This window comes from Cynocephalus volans, chromosome 13 (assembly GCF_027409185.1).
Source record: "Cynocephalus volans isolate mCynVol1 chromosome 13, mCynVol1.pri, whole genome shotgun sequence".
In the NCBI taxonomy this organism is placed as follows: domain Eukaryota; kingdom Metazoa; phylum Chordata; class Mammalia; order Dermoptera; family Cynocephalidae; genus Cynocephalus; species Cynocephalus volans.
Genome location: NC_084472.1, coordinates 11260774 through 11278107, shown reverse-complemented (window position 1 = coordinate 11278107; position 17334 = coordinate 11260774).

Here is a 17334-nt window from a genome sequence, read left to right as displayed (position 1 = left end):
GAATGGGGTTGCCTGATAAAGTACAAGATGCCCAGATAAATTTTGATTTCAGATGAACAAGGAAAAAATTTTCAGCATAAGTATGTCCTGAATATTGCAAGGAGGTATAAAAAATTTTATGTTATTTTTCTGAAATTCAAATTTAACTGAGAATCCTATTTTTTGTTTGCTAAATCTGGCAGCCCTAGATTGGAGGCTCCTGTGGAGGTCCAAATCCTGGGTGAGTCAGCCTTTCAGGTGTGTGGTGGGAGCAATGACCTCCTTCCTCTTCAGCAGCATTTTGATTCTTAGGGGTCCTAGCATCCTGTATATCAGGGGTCCTAAAATGGATACTTATGGGATTTTTAGAGTGGTCTACTATTCACAGAATTTGTGTGAGTAACTGGCTAGTAAATAATTTTATTTCCCTAGAGCAGAATTTAATCTTTTAACACTACAGAACGGATGTAGAAAACAAAATCAGAGTGGTGCTAGCACTTCTGAGTTATGCCTAATGGGTCTCCTCTTATCTTCTGTGGTGTCTATTAAAGCATGTCTCTAGAAACCCAGGACGTCTTCATTCCCACTTGGAAAACCATTGCTTTTGCACCATGAATTGGCTGAAAAGATCATAAGTCATTAAAAAAATCCCACCCCACTGTGTCTGGGAACAAGCATTGAAATTACTGGGATAAGGATAGGGGAGGACTTATGCAGTGCCATGGTTTGAATATGTCTCATAAAATTCTTGCATTGGAAACATAATCCCCAAAGTGACAGTGTCGGGAGTTAGGGCCTAATGGGAGGTGTTTAGGTCATGAGGTGCTGCCCTTACAAATAGATTGATGTCACTATAAAAAGGCTCACGGGAGTGGGTTTGATCTCTTGCTCTTTTGCCCTTCCACCTTCCTGCATGTGAGGACGCAGCAAGAAGACCCTTACCAGACCAGATGAAGGCATCTTGATCTCAGACTCACAAGCCTCCAGAATTGCAGGCCAATAAATCTCCACTCTTTATAAATTATCCAGTCTCTGGTATTCTGTTAACAGCAGCACAAAACAGACTAACACATGCAATTTTTTTCTAAAGAAAAGAAGTTTAAATGGTTTATATTTCTAATGATGAGACTGTCTGGCAAAAGTATACTTACTTGGCAAGGAGGGTGTTTCATCTCCCCCCACCCACCCATACTTTTTTTTTTAATCATGAGAACTCTCATCATAATGTCCAAGATATTTTTGTCATAGGGTATTAGACTCCATTTTATTCCAGCACAAAAGATGTAGCATGTCTTTTTATTTGCCTTTGATTAAATTCTTACCAGTTATGAAGATCTGCAGATAATTGCTCAAAGAGTCACAGGTCAGTTAAGAATACCGAAGAAATACGTCCAGACAATACATACAGTATTTCAATTAATTTTTATATGAATTTCTATCAGCTCTTTTCTTTGTGCTGTTGTAACTGTTAGATAGTTTAACAACCAAATGAGCAAAGCCAGTTATAGTTGGCTTCAGAATGGGCAGGGTCACGTGGAAAATGCCATCTCTGGGGGTCAGATTTATACTGTGATTCTTAGAATTCACTTCGAGACTCATCTGTTAAAATCAAGTGTGCTCTCAAATGAGGGATACCATCTTTATTTCTGACTTATTTTCAAGTTAAAGTACTTGAAAGTGGATGAAGATGTAGTGTATTATCACAGAATAGGCCTTGACAATTCTTATTTAGACAAAAATCTATGCTGGAGTTTCTTAAGTCTTGGTCCAAGGCTTTCCCTGGGCAGCCCCTTAATCCCTATTTTTTCCTCTTTTCTTCCTGTTTCTTCCCATCCTGTCCCATTCCTTTCTTTTCCCTTCTCACTGACTCCCTAAATGATCATATCTATTCCTATAGGCCCCTTTCCTCTACCCAAGATAACTATTCCTGATATTTGATTTTATCCTCTCTATTGGCAGTTGAAATATGGGCAGGTGGGCTTAGCAAATAAGGTACTGGTGCCTGGGTTTGAACTGGAGGTTGGTAAATTGAAGAGCCAGGGACAGTAGTGAGTTCATCTGGGTGTGAATAAGTGGAGTCCAAGTCCACGTTCCCGGGGCAGCCAGGCCTGTGGAGCTGGTGGCCACGTTCAGCATCCAGGGCCAGCAGTGGGCGCTCCCAGGACCTCAGCAGAGGGTTCTGATGGCATGATTTTTGCTGTGCTCTTGGATGCCCAGAATCTGTGCTTTCTCTTTATTGGCTGAGTCTGTTTCTCCATGCTTTTTGGAAATTCTGTTAGCTGTCCAGAATCTTTTCAATACATTTCTCTTCTGCTTAAGTTAGCCTGAGTTTGTTTCTATTGTTTGCTGATTGATTGCTGTGATGGCCCTGTCACTTTAGTCCAGACCTCTTTTCTGAGCTTCAAATCTAAATGCCCACTTAAAGTTTTCACGTGGGTGTCTCACAGTCATCTCAAATGAATGCGTCACAACCTGGACTTATATTCTTCTCCCAGGCCTGATACTCCCTCAGTCTTTCCCTATCGATATTCTTGACCCACTCAGGTATCCTCTATCATGTCGTAATGTAGACTGTTGACGGCCATCTGACTGCACTAGGCCAGCAGACCAGCAAATAGCCAGAACAGCCGAGTGGTAGAATAAAGAGCTCATGGCTAACTTCTCAAAAGAGCTGCTTCTCTCGTGTCTGAGGGCATGCTTGTGGCCATCAGTGTTACCTTGTGACACCCCTGCAGCCTGGCCGACTGTGCTCCAGACACCCTGGTCCTCTTTCAGTTCCTTGACCATGCCAAGCTCTTTCCGTCGTCTGGCCCTTTGCACAGGCTGCTTGCTGTGTGTGGGAGCTTCTCTTCACTTCAGTACCTCCTCCCATCCTTTGGCTTAAATAATATTTCTTTGCCTTCTTTGATCTCTCCACATTAATTGTGTACCCCTGGCACTGTCTTCTATGTTTCCCAGTTTGAAAGTCTATATTTATGTGGGTCTATATATATTTGCTTAACGTCTGCCTCTTCCACTAGGCTCTATGCTTCACAGTGTGAGGCACATGGTAGATACTCAATAAGTATTTGTTGAATTGATAGATGGATGAAAGAAAATCCTAAACTTGGAAAACAGAGCTGAGGAAGAGACCATAAATGACAAAGGAATGTCCACTGCTCTTGCCCTTCAGTGAGTTCATCAAACTAAGTCCCTGCCTCATGAGAGTGTTCCTTTTGATTGGCTGGCACGGACAGTTCAAGGCAAACATGATCTGCAGGGACCTCATGTGGAGTAATCTAGGCCTTTTGCTACTTTTGCCTTTTTCAGCCCCACACATATGGATACAACCAAGGGGTGCTGGTCTCCCAGGAGGCCCCCTCTGCTAGCGCTGGGTAGTATTTGTGAATGCCGTTACTTACCTGAAGGGTGTCAAGTTGCCAGTCCCCCTCAGCACCTCTGTGGCTTTTCCTGGGTGCTTATCTGTCTAACGTTGTTGGAGGCAGAGCCTTAGTTAAATCAGCTGTAGGTTCCCCCTGCAGCCACCACCTGTCCATCACCCATAGCAAGCCTTCCTTTTCAGATTATACTGGTGTTCATTTTCACCACAAGAAATGCTTCTACTGATGCGGATCTTTCCGGAAATGCCTTCTTCATTAGAAAGTAAAAACAACTCTGTCCATGCTATACACACGCCTGGGTCCAGCCCGCTGTTTCCCTTTCTCAGCTCCATAATGGACTTAGAAGACAGACTACCTGCATCCTGGTCTTCCTGTTTCCCAGTATAGGGTTTTACCTTGACCTATTTACCCAGTGGGAAATAGCTGAAAGAACAACCTACAAGTGTGCGAAGAAGGACAGAGTAAAGTGTCCCCTTGATTTCTGGGCGCCCAAGCCTTCTCTATGGAAAAGGATATCTTTCCAAGTTATCTTTGGGCTGCTGCTCTTCACGAAGCCACAATATATACCTATTTTTCTTTTCATCCTACAGTCTCACCATTCAAAAACAGGGAAACCTTCTTCTTTCCTATAGCTGCTCTTATCCTTTGCTCTCAGGCTCCCAGGCAAACATGCAGGCAACCTGAGGCCATTGGTATCATATCTTCCTCAATCCCTGAACAGCTCCAGAGCAATGAGTTGCAGGTATGGAGAGAACGTTTAATTTGTCAGTTTCTTGGAAGCCTCAGTCCTTTTACGACATAACCCAATGACACTTCTGCCATTTTACACATATGCTTAAATGAATTTTCTGATACGGAACTTCTTAGGAGTTGTCTGAAACTGTAGGAAAGGGGAAGGCTGAAGAGATACATTCTTCCGATTTAGTAAGTTTGAAAATCGCTGGGGCAGAGTTTTCCCTGATGATACAACTGTGTGAGTTTTAATCGTATCTGCCTCTTAAAACTCACAGTGCTATATCCTTTAATACTCAGGATAATGATTTAAATACTTGCCTTGAGCAGAGAGCACTTCTGAAGCATTACTGATTACAAATTCTAAGTATTGAAGCTCTTAGAACTAAAAATATAACCCTAACACATTTTATTCTAACTACTCTAATCAGTATTTTTATGGGTTGTAGAAGTGTGATTAAATATATAATACTAGCACTGGTGGAGATGGATAGTACATGGATAACCCAAAATAATGAATTACTTAAAAGTCAATGAGATGCTTTCTATCTTCTGAGGTAGCCAACCTATCTATGTATGTTTTGCTTAGGCTAACATTAAAGTCAATTTACGGTCTTTGAACATGCACTGAGTGTTAAGGTAAATGGTGTGTAGATGTTTTGTATTCCTCCTCTCAGAAAGGTCCCCCACTCTTCCTCAAGGCTAGCTCCCTACCATTTCCTCACCCTCCCCAGAAGACCTTGATCCATCCACCATCATCTTATTGGTCTTGCATCTTTAGAGTTCAACTTTCCATGGACTCTTTCTTTCAAGACTATAAATACATCCCAGTGTTCCCAAATCTAAAAAATAACACCACGTACACAGATACACACACAAATGTGAAGTATGCATAAAGGAAATGTACTTCACAGGGCCTGGTTTTCCAAAGCCTTGCAGTTTCAACTATTGACCTCACAAAGAACAGGAAATTTTCCGCAGGCTATTTAGTCTCTGTTGTGAGATAAAGAGTTGTAACACAGCAAGGTTGCTGTCTCAAAGACAGACAAGTTACTGATTGATATGTAAAGATATTGGGAAATTGCTGTAAGAAGAGAATGTTTGCTAAAATCAAGCTTTTGTTAGTGGATCAACTTAATTTCATGTTACCAGCTTCTATTGTTAAACTTGTTAAACTGTACTTGGCAAAAACCCTACCTGTGTTCTCTTCCTGTAACTTCCTGGTCTGGAGAATAAATGTGGGAAGAGAACCCCAATTCATGGTTAATTTCTCAAATGGAAGGAATGCTTTGCTCTTGAGGGTTCTGGGAGATTAACCCCTTTTTGAGGCTTCTTACTGCTCAGAGGAGATGGGCTTTGAGTAATCTTTGGTGGCTCTGTCACCCAGGGGAAAAAGGTTGACAAATCTGTGGGAGGCAAAGCAACAAATGGTGACCCCGCGTGATAAATTCTGGGTCCACAGATTGGAGACCAACCTGCCAAGCCTTGGAAAGGAAAAGAAAGAGTACATCCTGATGAAAGGGAGGCCTTGACCAAAGGAGGGACCCCGACAAAAAGGGGCAAAAGGAAGAGGATGTCCGCCACTCATCCTGACTAAAGGGAGGTCCCAACAAAGGGGGGGCCCTGACAAAAGGGGCAAAAGAAAGAGGACACCTGCTACTCATCCCGTCAAGAGGGAAATCCTGGTAAGGGGGACTCACCCCGGTAGAGAGGATCACAGAGGTGGCTTTTGATTAAGCGATTGCACACCTGCTGCTGTGTCTAGCTAGGGCTTTGCCCAGACGTTTTGCTTTCTTACTCTATCAACTCTCAGTTCTTGCGATTATGGGTAGTTTACCGTCTAAAAGGGAAATTCAACATAGTTCAGTCCTTCTATGTCTCCTTAAGGAAGTAGGTTATAAAATAACTAACCATCATCTAACTAAATTATTATTGATTACAGTGGTTTGGAAATTTCATTGAATTGATTTAAAAATTATTCAGAACCTTAGCAAAAGGAAAAAAAACGTGTTTATGCCATTAAAGAGGATGAAAACCAATCCTCACCTCCTCCTCCTCCTCTCCCCCCGCCTCCGCCTTTGGAGGCAAACAATTCATTTGTTCCCTTGCTGGAGTCCTGTCTTAAAGAAGGACTTAACATTGGAGTTGATGCTCATCATGTCTTTCCCGTTGTAAGAACTAGGACTCAGTGGAGACATGAAAACCTCCCATTCTCCGTGTTTAAAAGATTTAAAAAGAGCATAACAGAAAATGGCTTACACAGTACTTTTATTAAGGGACACTTAGAATCAATTGCTAATGGGTATAATATGACCCCTTGGGATTGGAAAACACCTGGAAAAACTGTTTTAACTCCTGCTCAATATACTGTATGGATACAAGAATATCAGGAAGCCTTACATGCTATTTCACTCGAAAATTTATGAAATGAGGTTCAAATTAGCATGGACATGTTGCTTGACCAAACAGAGCAGCCATAAAGGCTTGGGACAAAATTCCTGAAACAAAATCTAAATTTCAACCTCTTGCTTCCCCTGATGGGTTTTTGATACAAAGATTAGATAAGACTCAGCCACTGTTGACATTATCTGTTGAACAAAAATTAATTACAGATTTGGGGGCTGATGTTACCATAATTGCTAAAAAGGATTGGACTCCATTATGGAAAGTAACTTCTTCACCAGTTACACTTACTGGATTAGGCGGGTTCAAAATTCCTTATCAAAGTAAAGATCCTTTGTTGTGTACTGGCCCCAAGGGACAAACTGCCTCCATTATGCCTGATGCTCCAGATCTACTCAAACCCTATGGGGCCGAGACCTCCCTGCTCAATGGGATATTTATATTGGGACATCTCCTTCAAAATTTATCATGATGGCCATGGCCACCCTCACACCAGTCAAATTACAATGGACCCCTGGCCCTCTGGTTTGGGTGGAACAGTGGCCTCTTATAGGGGAGAAATTAAATCAAGCTACCTTACTGGTTAAATAACAGTTACAAGTGGGATATTTAGAGCTATTGCATAATCCCCGGAATGCTCGCATTAAATCTTTTGCTCTTGTTAGATGAGGACCCACGGAGCCTTATATAGATCTTATTAATTGTCTTCAAGATGCTGTAACTAGACAAATTGACAATGCTCATGACAATCCAGAACTGCTATCACAAGTTTATTTACATTTAATCAAACAAGTTAATAATGCTGGTTTACAAGTGGCTCCAGATAAAATTCAAAAAAAGGAGCCTTGGAAATGCGTTGGATTTTTAATCACTCAGAGAAGTATATGGCCACAAAGTATATCTTTCCATATTCAGGAGCCTTTTATTCTAAATGACTTACAAAAATTACTTGGCTGCATTAACAGGCTCTGCCCTTCTATGAGCGTTCCCAATTATCAATTACAACATTTGTTTAATACCTTAAAGGGAGACCCTGATCTGTCCTCCCCTCATTACTTATCTGAAGAAGCAAAATTAGAATTAAAACAGATTGAATCCTTTTTACATTCCAGACAATTAACACGTGTTGTGAAATCTCAAGTCATTCATTTCATTATTTTAAACACCCTGCATAGTCCCACAGGTTTGCTTTGCCAATTTCTTCTTCAAATAGGAGTCGTTAAATGGATTTTCTTACCCCATGATAAAATTTTAAAGGGACTCCAAATACTGCCCATACAATTAAAATCCTGTTTATCCTCTATTCTCCTCCCTCAAGCACTAACTGTGTTTATCTATGGTTCTGGAAAATCAGGAAAGGAATCTATAACATGGCAGGAACAGGGAATCTGGAAACATTTTGTTATTGTCCATCATAAGTCCACTCAAAGGGCTGAATTAGCAGCTGCCATTGCAGCTTTACATTTTTACAATCAGCCACTTAGTTTAGTAGTTGACTCTGCCTACGTAGTTGGAGTCTTACAGGTAATTTGAGATGCATCTATCCATGAGGGAAATGATTTTCTTTTATTTGAAATGTTTGGACATTTACAAAAACTTATTCAAAAAAGACATCATCCTTTCTATGTAACTCACATGGATTCTCATTCTGGTCTTCCTGGCCCTTTATCAATTGGAAATGATATGGCTGATCACTTTGTTATGTATAATAATGTTTTACAGAAAGCTATTGATTCTCATCAGTTTTTTCATCAGGGTGCAGGAGCTTTAGCTAACATGCATCAGATCTCTTACAGGCAAAATCGAGATACTGTTTGTGCTTTTCCTGATTGTCAGAGGTTTTCTAAATCTAATTCCCCTGGAGGAGTTAATCCTCGAAGAATAACACGTAATAAAATTTGGCAAGTGGAAGTCACTCTTAAATATTTATATATTACTGGTGATATTTACTCTGGTCTTATTCATGCCACTGCCCAAACAGGAAAAACCGCTAAACATGTTAAAAAACATTGTCTTTCTGCCTTTGCCACCATGGGGATTCCAAATCAAATTAAAACAGCTAATGGACTGGCATACACCTCCAAAGTCTTTCAAGTATTCTGTGACAACTGGAACATTAAATATGTCACAGGAACCCCATTTAACCCTACTGGCCAGGAAATTGTTGAAAGAACTAATGGCCTTCTTAAATCTCAAATAAGTAAACAAAGGAGGGATAATATAGATATAGGACTAGCCTCTCAAGAACAGGTCTTTAAAGTTCTGTTTACACTAAATTTTCTAAACTGTAACTCTCCAAAATTAATGGCTACAGAACGACACTTTATACTTCCTAAAAAGAGAAGGTGGTTTTATTCCGCCACCTGCTGATGGGACCACAATGGTTGAGATCTGTTGAATTGTTAACATGTGGGAAAGGGTATGCATCTGTTTTCTCACCCACAGGCCCACTATGGATTCCTACTAAGTCTGGTAAACCTTGTGTGGAACCCCAAACCAGATGAGGAATTGAATCTGATCCCAAAATCTCAATGCCTTACCATCACACCTTAATCCATCTCACCGGGGATGGCAGACATCAGACCACCAGCAATGAAAATAATGACAACAAGCTCCAAATTGACCTGGGGTAAATTAAAAAGCTTCAACAGTCAAATAACTTTCTGTAGCTCAGCCCTTAAGCTCAGTAACTCATTTGAGAAACAAAAACTAACCTAAAATCTACCTGTTTAACTAGATGGTCTCAAATTTTCTGGCATTGAGCTGGTTATCTTAGACTTCTAAATTCTCTCCTAGTCTCATCTATGTATTTCTTCACGAAATCCTATGGTAGAATTCTGTGCTATTTTCTTAAAAGGAAGAGAGTCTTCTCTGCATCTTCTTGAAAAGGCTTGCATACTTTGCTTTGCAATGGAAATTTGTTATCTTGCTTTCTTTAAGGAAGGGTGAAGCCTCACCAATAAGTCTTTTTGAAAAAACCCCCAAACACAATCTAAACTTGACTGTCCTTTTTACTAGTGAGCTTTTTTGAACAATACCTATAAGATCCTTGTTTGATCTTGTTGTTTATATCTGCATATATGTGTGTGTAAGCTGTACATTATGTCTATATGTTCATGTCTGTATGTGTAATCATGTTATGTGCAAGGTACCAAATTGGCTTATAGTTAATGTGCGCTCATTAAATAAATAAGTATACTTTTCAAGTTCACATGACTTAAATTTTCTAAAGTTTTGATAAATGTTTTTCAAAATTTGATTTAAACATTTTACCTAAATTTGTCTCTAGGTCAATATGTCTCCTTGTAATCTCAGCTCTGACTTCTGGCCATGCTGGGAGGAACAATATCTTTAAGACATTATCTTTGTAAATACCTCCCTCTGTCTTAAGCTCCACATGTCTCTAAATGCCACATGGAAACCAGGGACCCAAAATGTTTAGTGAAAGGAAACCTATGCCAAATATCACATAGGCCCTACTTAACATTAACTGATAAGGGTATAGATCTAATACACCAAGTCTTTGGCTGGGAAACCATAAATATGTATTTGGTAAAAATAGCTAAAACTGAAAGTGGGCTTTGTATAACTTCCTCTGATAAATGGATGCCTACTTACTAACCTGAATGTATAAAAATATTCTTATCAGCACACGTTCTTGCCTGGGTTTGCTAATCAAACAGGATTACTAGAGGTCTTTTCACTTGACTGCTCTTAATACAAAATTGTAAAAGGTTTTCTTTGTCCCTTAGATAACTGGTTTAATAAACTTATTTCATGACAATTTCTTGTGCTCTCTGCCTTTGAAACCTTCTGTCACTTTGGCTATGCTTTTTATAATAATTAGTGATTTTATTCAACTAAGTGTTTTAAGCCTTTTGTTACTTAATAAAGCTTTCCCAAAGTGAAAGCCTAACCTTTTTCAGTTAAAAATAACTTTGAGGAATTCCAACAGCCCTGGAGCTTCTCAAAGGATATATAAAAAATGTATCAAAAGTAATTGGCTTATTTAATAAATTAGACTATATAGGAAAGCATTGTTAGTACTAAAGATGTTATGGATATGTGTTCCAAAATCTTGTAAGGTTCTTTAATATCTGTGTCTTGAAATAAATGCTACCAGTCATAATCTTGGTTAATTATAATTTTAAAATGTTATATCTTCAAATATTTCATGAAAAATCTCTGATAGGTACAGTTTTCTGACAAACTTTGAGTTCATATCTTTAAACTAAAGTTCCAAAATTCTAATGAAGAAACTGATGGGTTTGTGAAATTGTTCACAAAGGTCAAAACAACAAAATTAATTGGTAAATTAATTAAAAAGAATTATGGGTTTTTACAATTTCCTTATTTTAAAACACTGCTGGTTCTCCTAATGTTTTGTTTTCCAAATGTAAGAAAACTCTCTCTCTCTCTCTCTCTCTCTCAAGCTACCTATAAATAACAACAGTTTGGTAAAATGTCATTTAAAACAGAAGTAAAAAGGGCCGACCCCATGGCTCACTTGAGAGCGTGTGATGCTGGGAGCGCAGCGACGCTCCCGCTGCGGGTTTGGATCCTGTATAGGGTTGGCCGGTGCGCTCACTGGCTGAGTGTGGTGTGGGCGACACCAAGCCAAGGGTTATGATACCCTTCCTGGTCACAAAAAAAACAAAACAAAACCAAAAAACAGAAGTAAAAGCATTTGTTTTCTCCCTATTTGATCCCCTCAAAATTTAATAACTTTAAGTATCTTTATGATTATTATGGCAATGTGGCTATTTTTATAAGTTCAATGAAAATTAACTCTCTCTCTTTATAACAGGACATAATTTAGAAATTTGGGTATGAGGTAGCATGTCTCACTTCTAAGTTGCTGATCCCTCTTTTATGTTGCTGTAATTTGGACTAACTGCTGCTTCATCCTGCTGTTCATCTTCCCCCCCTGATGTGGGACAGATCACTGAGAGAAAGTGAGCTGAGATGCTTCTTTCAATCACCACCTGGGAAAGGGATTCCCAGCAGTGTGGGATTTATACAAAGAAAAGTAAGACCTTTTCAATCAAGATAGTGATCATCAATGCTTTTATGAGGAATGCCTTGATCATAAAGGGGGATATAATGTCTTCTCTACAAAAGCAGTTCTCTAAATTTTCCTGGCCTTAAAGAGGGTGTTTGTAACTTGAATGAGACATCCTGTTCTTAAACAAAAGACTTGTAATTGATCAAAAATTTTACAAAAGACTAGATGCTCTAAAAGCAGTAATGTCCTGGACAGTTTAACATTAACAAACTCTCTGGACTCAGAATCAACTATTACATGGAGCAGAATCCCCTTCCAGAGTTTCAATAATTGGTCATTACATGCAATTCACAGCACCTGGAATGATGCTGATGAAGCCACCCTGAGATGATGACATCATCAGTCCTCACCTGAAGTAAATTAAAAGGACTTGCCATGCTAAATGATACCAACTTTGCTTTAAAGGCTTTTGTCTTAACTGTGAAAACCTGATCTATAGCATTTGCTATTTCTTTTAAATAATAAAATGGTGGGAGATGTGAAGTATGCATAAAGGAAATGTACTTCACAGGGCCTGGTTTTCCAAAGCCTTGCAGTTTCAACTATTGACCTCACAAAGAACAGGAAATTTTCCGCAGGCTATTTAGTCTCTGTTGTGAGATAAAGAGTTGTAACACAGCAAGGTTGCTGTTTCAAAGACAGACAAGTTACTGATTGATATGTAAAGATATTGGGAAATTGCTGTAAGAAGAGAATGTTTGCTAAAATCAAGCTTTTGTTAGTGGATTGACTTAATTGCATGTTACCAGTTTCTATTGTTAAACTTGTTAAACTGTACTTGGCAAAAACCCTACCTGTGTTCTCTTCCTGTAACTTCCTGGTCTGGAGAATAAATGTGGGAAGAGAACCCCAATTCATGGTTAGTTTCCCAAATGGAGGGAATGTCTTGCTCTTGAGGGTTCTGGGAGATTAACCCCTTTTGAGGCTTCTCACTGCTCAGAGGAGATGGGCTTTGAGTAATCTTTGGCAGCTCCATCACCCAGGGAAAAAGGGGTGACAAATCTGTGGGAGGCAAAGCAACGCACAAACTTGTGTTTTTAACTTAATTTGTTTTCAAACTGTCTCAACTCATTACCTTACTGCCCACACCTCTTGAGATCATAATATATACTGTCTACCTTGACTTCTTCATATTTTACTCACTCTTCAAGCATTAAAAAAATTATTTTCATCTTGCCTTCTGAATCAGTTTCCTAAGTCCACTGTAACAAATCACCATAGACTCGGTGGCTTAAAACAACACAAATTTATTCTCTTAAGGCTGGCATTCCAAAGTCACATTCACTGGGTGGAAACCAAGGTGTTGGCAGGACCATATAACCTTGGAAGACTCTAGGGAAGAATTTGTTTCCCTGCCTTTTCCAGCCTCTAGAACTGTATTCCTTGCCTTTTCAGCTCCTAGTGGCTGCCCTGCCTTTCTCGGCTCATGGCCCCTTCCTCCACCTTCAAAGCCCATGGTGTAGCATCCTCAAATCTCTCTTTACTGAGATCATCACATCTCATTCTCTGTTTGGTGTCGACTCTCTTTCTTACTCCCTCCTGTAAAGATAACTGTGATTGCATTTAGGGCCCACCAAATAGTCCACAATAATCTTCTGATCTCAAGATCCTTAACTTAATCACATACGGAATCTTTGGGGGCTACTGTTCGGCCTACCATCCCTTCCAAGAAATCAATTCATCAGATGCCTAATCACAAACCCAGTGGCTGTTTCTCATCAGTTTTCTTTGTGTAGCTACCCTTCGTGCAGCATCTAGCAGTGGCTCTGCCCTCTTGAACACCCCCTTGCATCTGGCTCCTGTGCAATTACTCCTGTTTCTCTCATGACCATGCTACGTCTTCCTTCCTCTTACTCTTAAGTGTAGACTTTCTTCAATGTTCTCTTCTTAATCTTATTTATCCTGCTTTCTGTACTTCTTCCTTGATGATCTCATCAATGTCTAGGACTTCTCAATCGTCATCTCCTGGTCAGATGCTCTTCAGGATGCCAGCTGTCTTCTCTAGCTGCCTGCTGTACTTTCACACAGATAGCCCTGAGGGTGAGCAAGGAGACTGAATTCATCACCCAGCTCTCTAAGTCTCTTCTGCCTCTGTAATCAACATTGCAGTCAATGACAGCAGCATTCTGAAGAATTACAAAATCTCTTTCTCTTTCTTTGTCTTGGCCACTACCTTATTCCGGGCCCTAATGGCCATTGGCATGAACTATATTAGCATTGTGGTTTGAATGTCTCTCCCCTCCAAAGCTCATGTTGAAACTTAATCCCCAATATAGTGTTTGAAGGTTGGGGCCTTTAAGAACTAATTGGATCATAGGGCTCTGCCCTTATAGATAGATTAATCCATTCATAGATTAATGTGTCAGTGGATTAATGGGTTATCGTGGCAGTAGACTGGTGGCTTTCTATGGAGAGGAAAAGAGCATGTTAGGACACTCTTGCCCTCTCATGATGTGATGTCCTGGGCTGCCTCAGGACTCTGCAGAGAATCCTGCGAAGAAGGGCCGCAGCAGATGCCGAGTCATGCCTTTGGATTTCCTGGCCTCCCAAAGCGTAAGAAATAAATTCTGTTTCTTTATAAATTATCCAGTTTCAGGTATTCCGTTATAGGCAACAGAAAACTGACTACTATAATCAGTACCGCAACCGATTTTGTCTTTGTGATTCTTAGCCATTCTTTGCTTGCAGAATCAACTTTCCACGACCTGGCTGTAATTTAAGTTTTGCGTTAACAATCCTCACACCCCCTCCCACCCTTTCCCACCAGCATGTTCTGATTAAAAACCAGACTCGTGGGCTTCATGCTTCTCTCCAACTTGATTTCAAGTGCAACTTACAGGTTTATCCCTCATCTCAGTGCTTTCCTCGGGTTCCTGCCACCACCCACTTCTTCCATAATGTCTGATCTCTCCTTTGTCTTTACGAAAATCCCACAATGTGGACCTCCAGGCAACATAAAATATGAAAAGGCATGACTGCTAAATGCATTTTAAATTTAAATAGTTCTTTAACTTTGTCCTGGCTTTGCCATTTCAGAGAGCTCCTCTTGTCTGATGAGCCTCAGGAGGTACTGTCCCCCTCAGAACTGGAGGTCCTGACGGAGTCCCTGTGAGTGAAAGGAAGGTGCTGCTTAGCCGAAGGCCCAGCTTGCGCAGTTCATTTCTTTCATTCATTCTGTCTGTATTTTATACATTCATCCCACAGCTCTTTATTGAATGCCTCCTGCATCCTGGACACTGCTGCAGGCACTGGAGGATAAAATAACAAGCAAAATCAACACGGTTCCTGCCCTTTGGAGTTTACAGATTAGTGGGAAAACAGTATCAATCAAATACAGTAAAATAAAAATCAATGACATCTGTGTCAAATGCTAAAAAGAGGTTCTCAGCTTTATTGGAGTGTATCAGGGGGTGCTGACCTCGTATAGGGGCTCAAAAAAGTCCTCGGAGAAAACAATGAATGAATAGCAAAGGGGAGTGGACATTCTCAAAAGACCTTATCCACATATTACAGAGAGATTAATTTTGAGGGGAACCTATCTCAAATGTACATTTAGCTACTAATTGGGAATGTGTGCAGGTTGTTAAATATAGATATGTCCTCTAAATGTATCTCTGAAGAAATAAAACTATGTTAGGGCCAAAAGTGGCACTAAGAGACATCATAGTAATTTTAATGGATGTGCTAAAACATATATACCTCTGTCATGATAACTGGAATCCCAAAAATAGCTTTGTGAGAAAGGTCGGTATGTTTTGCTTTTCTAAATTGCTTCCAAATTGTTCCATAGGAACAGTTCTCATGTCCTCAGGAGCACCTGGCTTGCTCATCATTTACTCAACAGCTGCAAAGTACTTTGTTCTCTTAATTTAGTTTTTTTTCCCCTTTCAGCCGCAGAATTCAGAGACTTAAGTGCTAATCATATTGCTCATTTATTATCATTGTCATAATCAGTCTGCATGTGACATGTTTCATTTTATTTTGTATTTTCCTCCATCTTCCCTGATTCCTCCTGTCTCACTGCCCACCCCATGTGGGCACCCCTTTTTGTGTATATAGATGTGTTCTATTCAGTACATCCAAATGTGAATTTGCTCTCCCACCCCAATCTGCCCTTCTTTCTCATTTATAGTCTTGCTCTAGAGACTAGAAGTCAGAACTCTGCTCCTAGATGTTACCTCCTAGATACCTCTGGACTCCACCTGTCTCTCCATTCATACTGCCACTACGTGGTTCAGACATTGGCTCGCCATTTCCTGGTCTATTGTAAATGATCTCCCTAAGTGGTCTCCCTAGCTCTAGTCTGATTTGCCAAATACGGCCACAATGACTTTTCTAAAATATGTAACAGATCATATCTCTCCTCTATTTAAACCTTCAATGGCTCTCAGTTTTCTAATGAAAGTCCTTAAAATAATGTCAAGGCTCTTTCCATTTTGATCTGGATCTGCAATTCTGGATCACTGTACCCTCTTCATAAGCACCCACTTTCCCTACATATTGAGCTAGTTGCAGTCCTCCAAATGTACTTCTAATGTCTTGCCTTTGTGCTTTAGCTCATTGTGTTCAAAAGGCAAAGTTGATCAAAAAAGATACCCCAAATAGAGGATTCAGCAAGAACAGAGACACGGAGGAGAGTCAGGTAAACAATGTACAATGATTAGGTCATATTCTTACAGAGCAACTGATGGAGTTTGGATGTATTGTCCTCCCAGAACTCATACAGAAATCTGATCCCCAGTGTGACAGTTTGAGTCATGGGGGTGGATCCCTCATGAATGGATTATATGCTCTTCCTAGGTGGGGGAGTAGTGAGTGAGTTCTCACTCTATTAGTTCCCACAAGAGCTGGTTGTTTAAAAGACCCTGGCACCTCCCCTCTCTCTCTCTTGCTTTCTGTCACCATGTGATCTGCTTTTACCCGCTGGCACCTGCTGCTTTCCACCATGAGTAGAAGCAGCCTGAGGCCTGTGCCAGATGCAGCTGTCCCAGAATCGGAAGCCAAATAAACCTATTTTCCTTATAAATTACCTAGTCTCAGGTATTTCTGTTAGAGCAACACAAAACAGACTAACACAGCAACAAAGAAAGAAAGATGGTGCATTTCTGACTGTTTCTAGTAGACCCATTAAGGTGGGGCACAGTCTCTATAGGAGAGGATTAGTAGGTAGGGGAGTTTGGGAGGATAAAGGTTTTCGGACAGAGGAGTGACAAGTGTAGAGTTGTTGGCTGTGTTATGTGAGTCAACTGTGTGGAGAGAAGATTGCATGTGTCGATAGGTGAGAAGCCTGTCGGGACAGTTTGGGGCAGTGCTTACCACTGTGGATTAGAGGACAGCCAGGAGCTCATCCAACAGGTGGTAATGGAGTGTGTTTTCATATTCCGATGAATAAACTCATTATTTGAGTTTTTCCCTTTTAAAGTGCATTGGTTTGAAAGCCTCCTGCTATTTGTCCAGTGTATATGTGTGGACATTGCAGATTGGATGGAAATTTATCACGTGGTTTTAAAGTGGTTTTACCTAATCTTCTGTTGTTCAATCCATATGCATAACAGGCCCATTGGGTACAGTCATGAAGCATTAAGAATGTAAATGTCAATATTTAAGGATGTAATGATGAGGTGCTCTTGCACGTACAGACTCGGCTGAACTGGATATCTTGCAGAAACAGCTATGGCTGACACCCCACTGCAGTTGCAGGCCCCTTCGGTCTCACCCTGTGGTTATCACAGACTACTGAAACTGAATATCTCAGCTTCCCTTCTGTTTTTTCCT